A 9,940-nucleotide genomic window follows, 5' to 3' on the forward strand; every position below is an offset into this window, starting at 1 on the left:
TATGAAACTCTGCTCACTAGGGGTAAGGCTGAGGTCAAGGGCCTAGGGAAGTAGACAGAACTCTGTCGCCTTCAGGTGCTCGTAGTGGTCCCTCATCACTCTGCGAAGTGCCTTATGTGAGATAGCTCGTAGTCCCTCCTCGACTATGTCCTCTATCATCAACTCGGTGAAAGCTAGGACAGAAGGTAAGGTAGTGCTAGCTGGGATCTCGACTGAGGCGACAATTGGTTCTTCGATTCCTCCTTCCTGAGCTGCCTTCCCGGTGCAGGTGACCTTGACAAGCTCGTCGAGGACACCCAACGTGACGAGAACTTGGCAGAGGGTCTGTGCAAAACCCCTGAGCTCACATAGGTCAAAGGTAAGCTTAGCGTGGTCCAGAGGTAGCGGTCCTAGAGGCGGCCAATCGACGTTCGTTGCCATCTGCATATTTTAAGGAATAGGTGTTAGCAGGTCAATATTAGATAAGCCTTGCATAAAAGTAAATGTAGGGTCGATATATAACCGAAAGAAGGGTTGTCCACGTCCTATTCTACCATCCATTTCTAAGGGTTTTGTCCTATGGTCAAGTATGGCTTTGATATCAACTGAAATGACCCCAATTTCTGTGAAGGGAAATCCACAGTGTCGTAGTGTAATAAGACCGTTGTAGATCATATTACCCAATTTCTAGTCGAATATCACATCCATACCATGATAATATCAGAGTACAAATAGTGCGGAATTACATAAATTATTACATCGCCGCATTGGCGGAATCAAAAGTAGCATTCATTCAGAATAGCTTGAAGATAAGATCGCCAAACTCGAGCGTAGGCATGAACCCCTCAACCGTCAATCTCCTCGGAGCTATACTCCTCAATAGAACCTATGTGCCAAAATTTATCAGTACGATTTGTACTGGCCACTCCCAACCCTATGAGCATTGCTTTGTGGAAATTGGATGCAAGTTGGATATAGTAAAAAAGAAACCTATAAGGCTGGGGTTTCCTATGCAGTAGCATATCAAGTAAATAATAATAGTTGGTCAAGTTTCAACACCATTCCCACACACATTCCACCCCATTCCCTTTTTCGAGTCAGGTTTTGATCCTGGGATCGATATACCCCCATGTCCATCAACACCATACCATCGCTCAGTCGACAGCCAACTCCCTCTTGGCACTGCCTCAAGGCCCGTAGCCCCTGGCTATGACCAACACTCTCTCATGGGGGAAGAAAGAGAAGGACTTATCTCACTATCTAGTTTAAGCGAAACCCAGGAAAGGTCCATAGCCGACAAGTCGGCACATGTATCGATCGATCAACCATACACTCTGTAGAGGTTTTAAATAACCACAAGATCTGCCTTCTTCGCTGACCGTCGTCAACTGGGCTAATTTCGGCCGCTTGCTAGCCTAGGATAATGCCACTCTACCATTCAGCCCTGGTACACCCCAAGTCTAGTCTGGGGTGGCTGAAACTATGAGTCATGAGCCGAGTCCACAAGGTCTCCATGAAGTCTCGGAAAGGATGTGGGGGAAATCCTCCGCACCCCATACCTCCTTACACTATCTGCTATCAACCTAGCTGTAGTGGCAATATCCTACCAAGTAGTTCGGTCGTCCTGCACCATATAGGGCGAGTGGTACGTAAGGCTTCCTGGTGAATCTGAGTACTAGTAAGTCCTTAGGGATGACCAAGCCAGAATGTCTTCATTAGGGTTTCCATTTCTTGTGCCACCATAGCACCTCCATCCCGGGCTCCTCCCATCATAGGTTCTCACCTAGGACCACCTCATATACCATTTACCCACCATAGGTATCTATTTCCAGGGATGCCCAGGTAGCACCCCGTGGCAAGACTTGCCCTAGACTCGTCGTATACTCCAACTTGGTCGACACAACCCTCACCCTCCACACACCCAAGTCACACACGCAGCACTCTCCCCATAGTACAGATAACACCAGTTTCCACCACGCATGTAGTATAAGTGTAGTAGAAGCATAAGTAATGAATTATATAGCGGTAAGCGTGTGTCTAGCCTAATAGCAGGGTATGCAGGGGTAAGGTTGCGTCAAGGTAAAGGCCTTCAAGTAAGCATACTACCATGCAATTCCTATCATACTATGACTGTAGCAGTAAAGTAAAGCAATAGCAGTTCTATATTAGCCATGCGTAATAAGTGCTACGAGATTGGGTGGGATGTGACACTTTCAGTGTAGTCATCTCCGTACTCCTCTCGGTACTCATGATCCTTGTCTGTCTGGTTCTCCTCCGAGTCTACAAATGATCGCATTATAGTCACGTTAGCGACGTCTATAGAATAGCACAAAGAAGCAATGGAAATTCAAAAGAGCCAAATGCACTCAAACATGGGTTCATTGCGTAGAGCTTGATTTTAGATGAATTTTGGTCCTGGTTTCGTATTTTTCTAAGGTCGTATGAATTAGTTATGAATTTCCGAAGTTTAAATCATTTCTAAAATTAGAAAAAGGCTGAATTAATCCTAGACTGACACGTGTCATGTAGTGACTGGTCCACGTGGCATGCTGACGTCAGCATGACGTCAGCGTCTCGGTTTCGAGCTGATAGGTGGGGTCTAGCTGATGTCAGCATAACGTCAGCAACGTCATCAGTTCTGACAGGTGGGTCCAGGGGCTCTCGGGTCACTGACATGTGGGTCTGGTCAAAGTCAACGTCAGTCAACGGTGAGTCTACGGTCAACGGTCAGGGTCACTAACGTGTGGGGCCAGGGCTGCTGATGTCAGCAGCTGATGTCATCATGACGTCAGCATGACGTCACCTTAACTCTGCTGGCTTCTGACGTGTGGGCCCATGTGACGTCAGCATGATGTCATCATCTGACATGTGGGTCCAGAGTGTCCGTGCCACTGACATGTGGGGCTAGGTCAGCAGTCAACATTGACCAGTCAATGGTCAACATGGGCCAGGTCTCAATCAGGCTTTGGTGGGCTCGGGTTGGGCCGGGCCGGGCCAGACGCATGGCAAGCTATGGCGCTGCCACGTCGTAGCCGTGGGCCTCCACTGGGCTTTGGTCTTTGGCTGTGGGCGTGAGCATGGCTCACGGTGGACCAAGAGACGCTGGTCCATGGACCGCAGACAGGACTACGGTGGACCGAGTCCACCCTTCGTCTCTCTGGCGCGGTCCATGTGCACCGGGTGCACGCGCGGGTGGCCGGCGAGGGGAGTTTTCCCCTGTTTCTCCCGCGGCTGTGCTCTTGCTGGTGGCGAGCTCGCTGGTGAGCCTCCATGGCGGTGCTGGTGTCCAATTGGGGAGAGGAAAAGCTTCCCTAGGCCACGATGTTCATGATGCTAGGGTCTAAGTGGTGGCCGGGGCCTTCTAGGGCGTTGGCCACGGCGACTGGTGGCTCGGCGGTGCTCGCCGGTGGCGAGGTCGCGCATGCAGGCCCTCCGATGGCTCGGTCGGGCAGATAGGGGCTTCTGTGGATCCATGGGTGCACGGCGAAGGCGTCTAGGGCTCAAGGTGGGGCTTCGGGCTTCCAGGTGGCCGGTAGGGGCTCCCCGGTGGCGACAGCGACATGGTGACGACGGCGAGGCGTGCAGGTGCACTATGGGGCTCTAGCGGGGTGGTCACGGCGTGGTCGCGGGTGTGCGCGTGGGTGCGTGTGTTCCTAGAGGCCGGAGACAGCCCTGGCCTATGCGCTCCCGGTGTGGAGCACCATGGCCAGCACGGTGCGGTCCGGTGGCGAGCAGGGGAATGACTGGGGGCTCACCGTTGGTGTCGTGGAGGATTGGATGGTGACGCAGTGGTGAATTAGAGGCCATGTAGCTCCAGAAGCCATGCAGTGCCATGCAGCGTCATGGCGTCGTCCTTGCTCCGGCGGCTTCGGAGGTGCTTTGTCGGTGCCTCCTTCTTCTTTCTCCCTCTCCCTTCCTTCTTCCCCTCTTGGCTCTCTCACTTGGCTCGGGTGTGCAGGGGGTGGCCGCAAGGTGGTGGCGGGCATAGGAATGCGCTAGGTTAACCGGAGCCGGGGCTTTTATAGCCGGAGCTCCAAGCTTCAATGGCGGACGGCTGGTGATCGGTGGATGGGGATCAAGGGGTGATCGGGGGCACGAGCTTGCATCAACGGCCGTGAGTGGTTGCGTGGGCGCGGCGCCAAGGAGATAGGGCCATGCCTCGGGCGTGACCCCCTGGCCTGCCCCTGCCAGCGCTGTCGGGGCTCGGTCGGGGAAAGGAATCGGCATGAGCGGTCGGGGCATGGCGTGGAGAAGATGAACAGGAGGGCTGACATGTGGGGCCCGTGTGGCAGCGGCTGCAAGCGAAGGCGGGGAGGCGCGTGGGCATGGGCGTCGCGCAGGCTGGCTGCTGGGCCTGTGCGAGCTCATGGGTCGGCCTGCTGCTGCGCACTGGCGGGGCTGGCCGGTTGCTGGCTGGTCCATGAAGCCGAGCAGGCCAAGCCTGCAAGGCCTCCTCCCTTTTCTTCTTTTTCTGTTTTTCTTTTCTTCTCCATTGTTTGAATTCAAATTTGGTTTTGGAATTTGTATTCAAAATTGGTGCACCAAAATCATTGGAGTTTTAGATATGAGGCCCGCAACATTCTTATATAATATTAGAAATTTATTTAGCTATTTTGTATAACAAAAATAGGTGTGGTTTTGTTATACAAAAATAGAATTAGTTTTTCTCTTTAAACCTTTATTCTTTGGTTTGAGTATTAATTATTTTATGGTTTATTACTTTATTGGAGTTGTTAAGCATATCATAACAAAAATGGAGATCCAAATCACATTTTGAATTAACAATGTATGCAATACTTTATTTGTTAGAATTTAAATAAACACAATTAACTAATGTCATGCCATGCTTATGTGTTGACTTGGGTTGGGGTTAGACCTAATGCATCTCTTAGGTTGGGTTTCTATACATGACACTCATCATCATGTGGGGGTTCTAAGAAAAATTTTGTAGTTGTGATTTTTAGGTTGTTACATCTATCTTCCTAGAGGATGAAATGATGAAGGGGAGCATGGTAGCTCGAGAAATTGATCTTGAAGAGAAACGGGTGTATGCACCCACTCTGATGGTTCAAGAGCCATTTTTCAAGCTACCTGCTGCTGCTACACCTACATTGCAAGATGTTATGGTGCCATCACCTGTTGTTATTCCTCCTATGGCAACAACAAATGTGGATGAGGAACCCATGGTTTAGAATCCTACAGAACCTATTGCCACACATGAGGGGGAGCAACAGCAGCCTCAAACAGTAAATGTGCCAAATGTGGAGGCCCTTAGAATGTCTCAAAGAGTTAGAAGATCAGCTATTTCTGATGATTATGAAATCTATAATACTGAAGAGTTTCATATGGAGGGTGATCCCACCTCATATGAAGAAGCCATGAGAAGCGAACACTCATCAAAGTGGTTGAAAGCTATGAAAGATGAAATGGAATCTATGAGTTCAAATGGTGTTTGGGATTTAGAACAAATTCCTAAAGAAGCCAAAACAGTAGGCTGTAAATGGGTCTACAAAACAAAATATGACTCCAGAGGGAATATAGAAAGGTTTAAAGCGCGACTTGTGGCGAAATGTTTTACACAAAGAGGGGATAGATTACAATGAGACATTTTCTCCAGTCTCATATAAGGATTCCCTTAAAATTATAATGGCATTAGTGGCACATTATGATTTAGAATTACATCAGATAGACGTAAAGATAGCATTCCTAAATGGAGATTTAGAGGAAAATGTTTACATGGCACAACCAAAAGATTTTGTTGTAGAAGGAAAGGAAAGAATGGATTGCCGCCTAAAGAAATCCATTTATAGATTGAAGCAAGCTTCAAGACAGTGGAACTTGAAGTTTGACAGACAAATAAAGAATTTGGGTTTAAAGAGAATGTTGAGGACAATTGCATTTATGCAAAGTTTAAGAATGGGAGATTTATTTTCCTCATTCTGTATGTGGATGTCATTCTACTTGCTAGTAGTGATGTGAGTCTGCTACAGGAGACAAAGAAGTTTTTGTCCTCAAAGTTTGACATGAAAGACCTTGGTGAAGCATCATATGTTTTGGGCATAGAAATTCACCGAGATAGAAGAAAGGGGGTATTAGGACTGTCACAAAAGGCATACATAGAAAAAGTATTAAAAAAATTAAATATGCATAAATATAGTCCATCGCCTGCTCCTATAGTCAAGGGCGACAAATATGGGGATTTTCAATGCCCCATGAACCAGTACGAGCTTGATCAAATGAAAGCGGTTCCATATGCTTCAGCTGTCGGAAGCTTACAGTATGCTCAAGTATGTACGTGCCCTGACATAGCTTTTGTTACCGGGTTGCTTGACAGATTTCAGAGTAATCCAGGAATGGAACACTAGAAATTGGTAAAGAAATTCTTGCGATATTTGCAAGGTACGAAAGGCCTCATGTTGACGTATAGAAGATCAGAATCTCTCCAATTGGTGGGGTACTCGGATTCTGATTATGCGGGAGATGATAGAAAATTCACGTCAGGATATGTATTCACTCTCGCAGGAGAAGCTATTTCATGGAAAAGCTCAAAGCAAACTGTCACTACATCGTCCACAATGTATGCTGAGTTTGTAGCATGTTATGAGGCATCGGGGCAGGTGAACTGGCTAAAGAAGTTCATATCCGGTTTGAAAGTGGTTGACAACATCAATAGACCACTAAAGTTATACTGCGATAATAATCCAATAGTACAGTATGCTCACAACAATAGGTCAAGTGGTGCTGCCAAACACATTGACATAAAGTATTATGTTGTGAATGATAGAGTCCGGGATCAAATGATAAGTCTTGAGCATATAAGTATCGAAAAGATGCTCGCAGATCTGCTTACAAAAGGCTTACCACCCAACGTGTTCTGAGAACATGTAGCCGGCATGGGTTTAAGGGAACGCCTATGATTCCTGGACTATAAAGGGCCCAAAAGTTAAAGTATCTATTTCAGATCAGAGACGTGCATTGTGGCTGTTAAATCTATCGACGATTGACCGTGACGATGAAACATGCTCTATGCATCATCTGTGAAGGAATAAGAAAGGAGAAAATGATTGAAGTTTAAAGTTTAAAGATAAAAGTAATAGTGTGAGATCAAGGGGGAGAATGTTGGAATGATCTCCCAGCCAATAAGTCCAATGGCCTATTGGGCCTTGGTCACGCATCCTGATCGGGGGCGCCCAACCCTACATGGTTGGTGGGCCCCCGTCGCACTGCGCTATATAAAATGGTGGGGGTCAGCGGCTCATTGCACGAGGTTCACCGTGAGCCACTCTGCCCCACCAACAAACCCTAAGTCCGATCTCAACAGGGTGCGCAACCAGCGACGGGAAGCCGCCACCGTCATCACCGTCGGCCTCACTGCACCGCCATTGCATCGCCGGACTTCACCAACTCTTTTCCGACCATCGCTGCCCGTGCGCAGAGCTTCACCGACCGAAAGAGATGGCCGGATCCTCCTCGACGGCGCCCTCCGATGGTCTGTACACTCCCATCCACTCTCCTCTCTCTATCACTCTGTAGTACGGTTTATTAGGATTTCTACTTATTCATCCCAAATACAAAGAATCACCCAACTAGATGCTACTCTAGGTGATCTTTGGGATCTAACAGGCTCTGCGTAAACAAAGGTGGTCCTCCACGAGGAGCCACCTGAACTTTCATTAACCAAAACATCCAGAGCACGCTCTCCTTGATATAGGAGAGTTACATTTATTGACTCATCCCAAAATAAAACAAGCCTCCACTAAGACCGACGCTACTTATTGCAAGACTACGACGCAAACCCAAACGCCAGGACAGGTTCCTAGCACGAGACGTATGCATTCTTGTTTCTGACAAAAAGACTAACTTGGGTGAGTACGACTGGACAAAACCGCACAATTCTTGAACTGTTCGTGAGTTCCCCAACCCACGGCAGTTCCAAAACAACACATTCATGCATGGTTGCATTTGAAAAAAAAAGGGCAACATAAAGGGATAATAAGTTTTTTTCGTGTGTTCAGGCATTTATGATAATGCCAAACAATAAAGCCATGTTCGCTTCTCTTATAATCCATCATTTTCAGTTTGTTTTTTTAGCCGAACAATATTTTTCTCTCACAACAAATCAGCCGGAATAATATTTCGACTTGTTTTTTCAGCGAAACGAACGGGAGTATCAAGCAATTAGGTTGTCAACAGAAGACATGGGGGTGGCTAGATAGTCGGTAGCTGATGAGCACCTGGAGACCTGAAGTATGCAGAACACATTCGCAACCGCGGCCGCTGCATTCTCTATCTTGGATTCCCATAATTATTGATTATTTTGCCTTCATCAGAGTCCCATTTCTTTGTCTTGCTCCACTGGAGCAGGACGCATGAGATTGTATTCCATTTGACGGTGAGCTCGACGCCGGTGCTGCCAACAGTGCCTCTCTTCTCCAATGCTTCAGCGATGTCTGCACAGATGACGAACAATGACGTACTAGGATGAAAATTCAGGGGAGCTGAAAGTTCATCTCCAACCTTCAGCCCCTCATTGAAGCAACCATGATTGTACTCATCAGTGAACCCGAGCAAAGTCGACCCATCGATCAGAAGATCCTTATTCTTGAACGCCCCTGCCCCTTGAGGGTGATGTGGATCCACTTGTCAGATTTAGCCTTCTGCTGGCTGGCCGAGGACCGGCCTTTTCTCAATGTGCGGATTGGTCGTCGTGAACGCCGCCTGGCGCTCGATCTGCGACACAGTGGACTTGTATTGCTGCACGCCGAGACTAACGTCCAACGTCACGGTCACGGTTGTCTTCTCTGCCTGCCAAACATCCGTCCTGAAAATGGTATCATCAGGTGAATTGAACCTCCAGTTAGCTAGCCACCAAACTAACAAATGGAATCAAACGTGGTACAAAACCAGAAGAGTTATGCACCTTTTGTAATATTGTTTCTACTGGCATTATATTTATAACACGCCTTTTGGTACTCTTATGAATTAATTAGTTGTCACTGTTTCCAATCATATAATTCGTAGCTGTGCAATGCAAAAGTGCCTTGGCCTATAGTCTGATAAATAATGGTCACTAATCTACTGAAGATGTTGAACGCTTAAATAAACTATTCAATTAAAGAAAAGTATTGGTCGAAAAAATAAAAAAAAGTAAAAGTATGATTGGCCATCTGCTGATAAAGTAAACTAGTAAACTATGTTAAATAACTTGCGCGTTCTCGCCACCCCCTCTGACAGCGAACACCAACAACACCCCGAATAGGAGCAGGAGCAGTGCGGCATTCACCACGGAGATTTTTTTTACACTTTTTTAAATTAATTTTAAATCTAATACTGTTTTATTTTCTTTTTCAAAACTAACACTTTTGTCCGCGTCTATTTCCCTGGCACGGCGAAACGCCTGTGCCGCGCCATGCATGGTGGCACGGCGAGAGGGATGACGTGGCGACGACTGGGGCGCTGACCAGTGACGTGGCAGGGTCTGCCGCGCCACCGATCTTCGCGCGGCAGTGACGCGCCCTGATCGGTGGCGCGGCAGAGCCGGCTAAAGGCCCGCGGCTCAGTCCCGCCGTGCCACGCCCTGCCCACCGCACGCACGCCCGCGCCCGCTCGCCTGCCAGCACACGGCCGCCGCACCCGCCGCGCCTTCGTGCCCGCCACGCCTGCTCGCCGCCCATGCCCGCCAGCAGCGCCTGCCTACCACGCCGGCCGCGCCACTCCCCCGCGCCCGCACGCCACACACGGTGGCTGCCCGCCACGCCACGGACGCCCGCCAAACCGCCCTCACTGTCGCGCCGCTGCTTTCATATTGTGTTCGTATTGCATAATAAGTAGTTCAAATTTTGACCATGCAGGACGTGAAGGCTATCTTTGGCCTTCGGTTGGGGGGACTTCCAGTGACAGGTATAGTTGACAACGATCACTGAAGGGAGCTGGTGGCTCAGTTCACTGGCTTTCTTCCACC

This window comes from Miscanthus floridulus, chromosome 5 (genome assembly GCF_019320115.1).
Source record: "Miscanthus floridulus cultivar M001 chromosome 5, ASM1932011v1, whole genome shotgun sequence".
In the NCBI taxonomy this organism is placed as follows: domain Eukaryota; kingdom Viridiplantae; phylum Streptophyta; class Magnoliopsida; order Poales; family Poaceae; genus Miscanthus; species Miscanthus floridulus.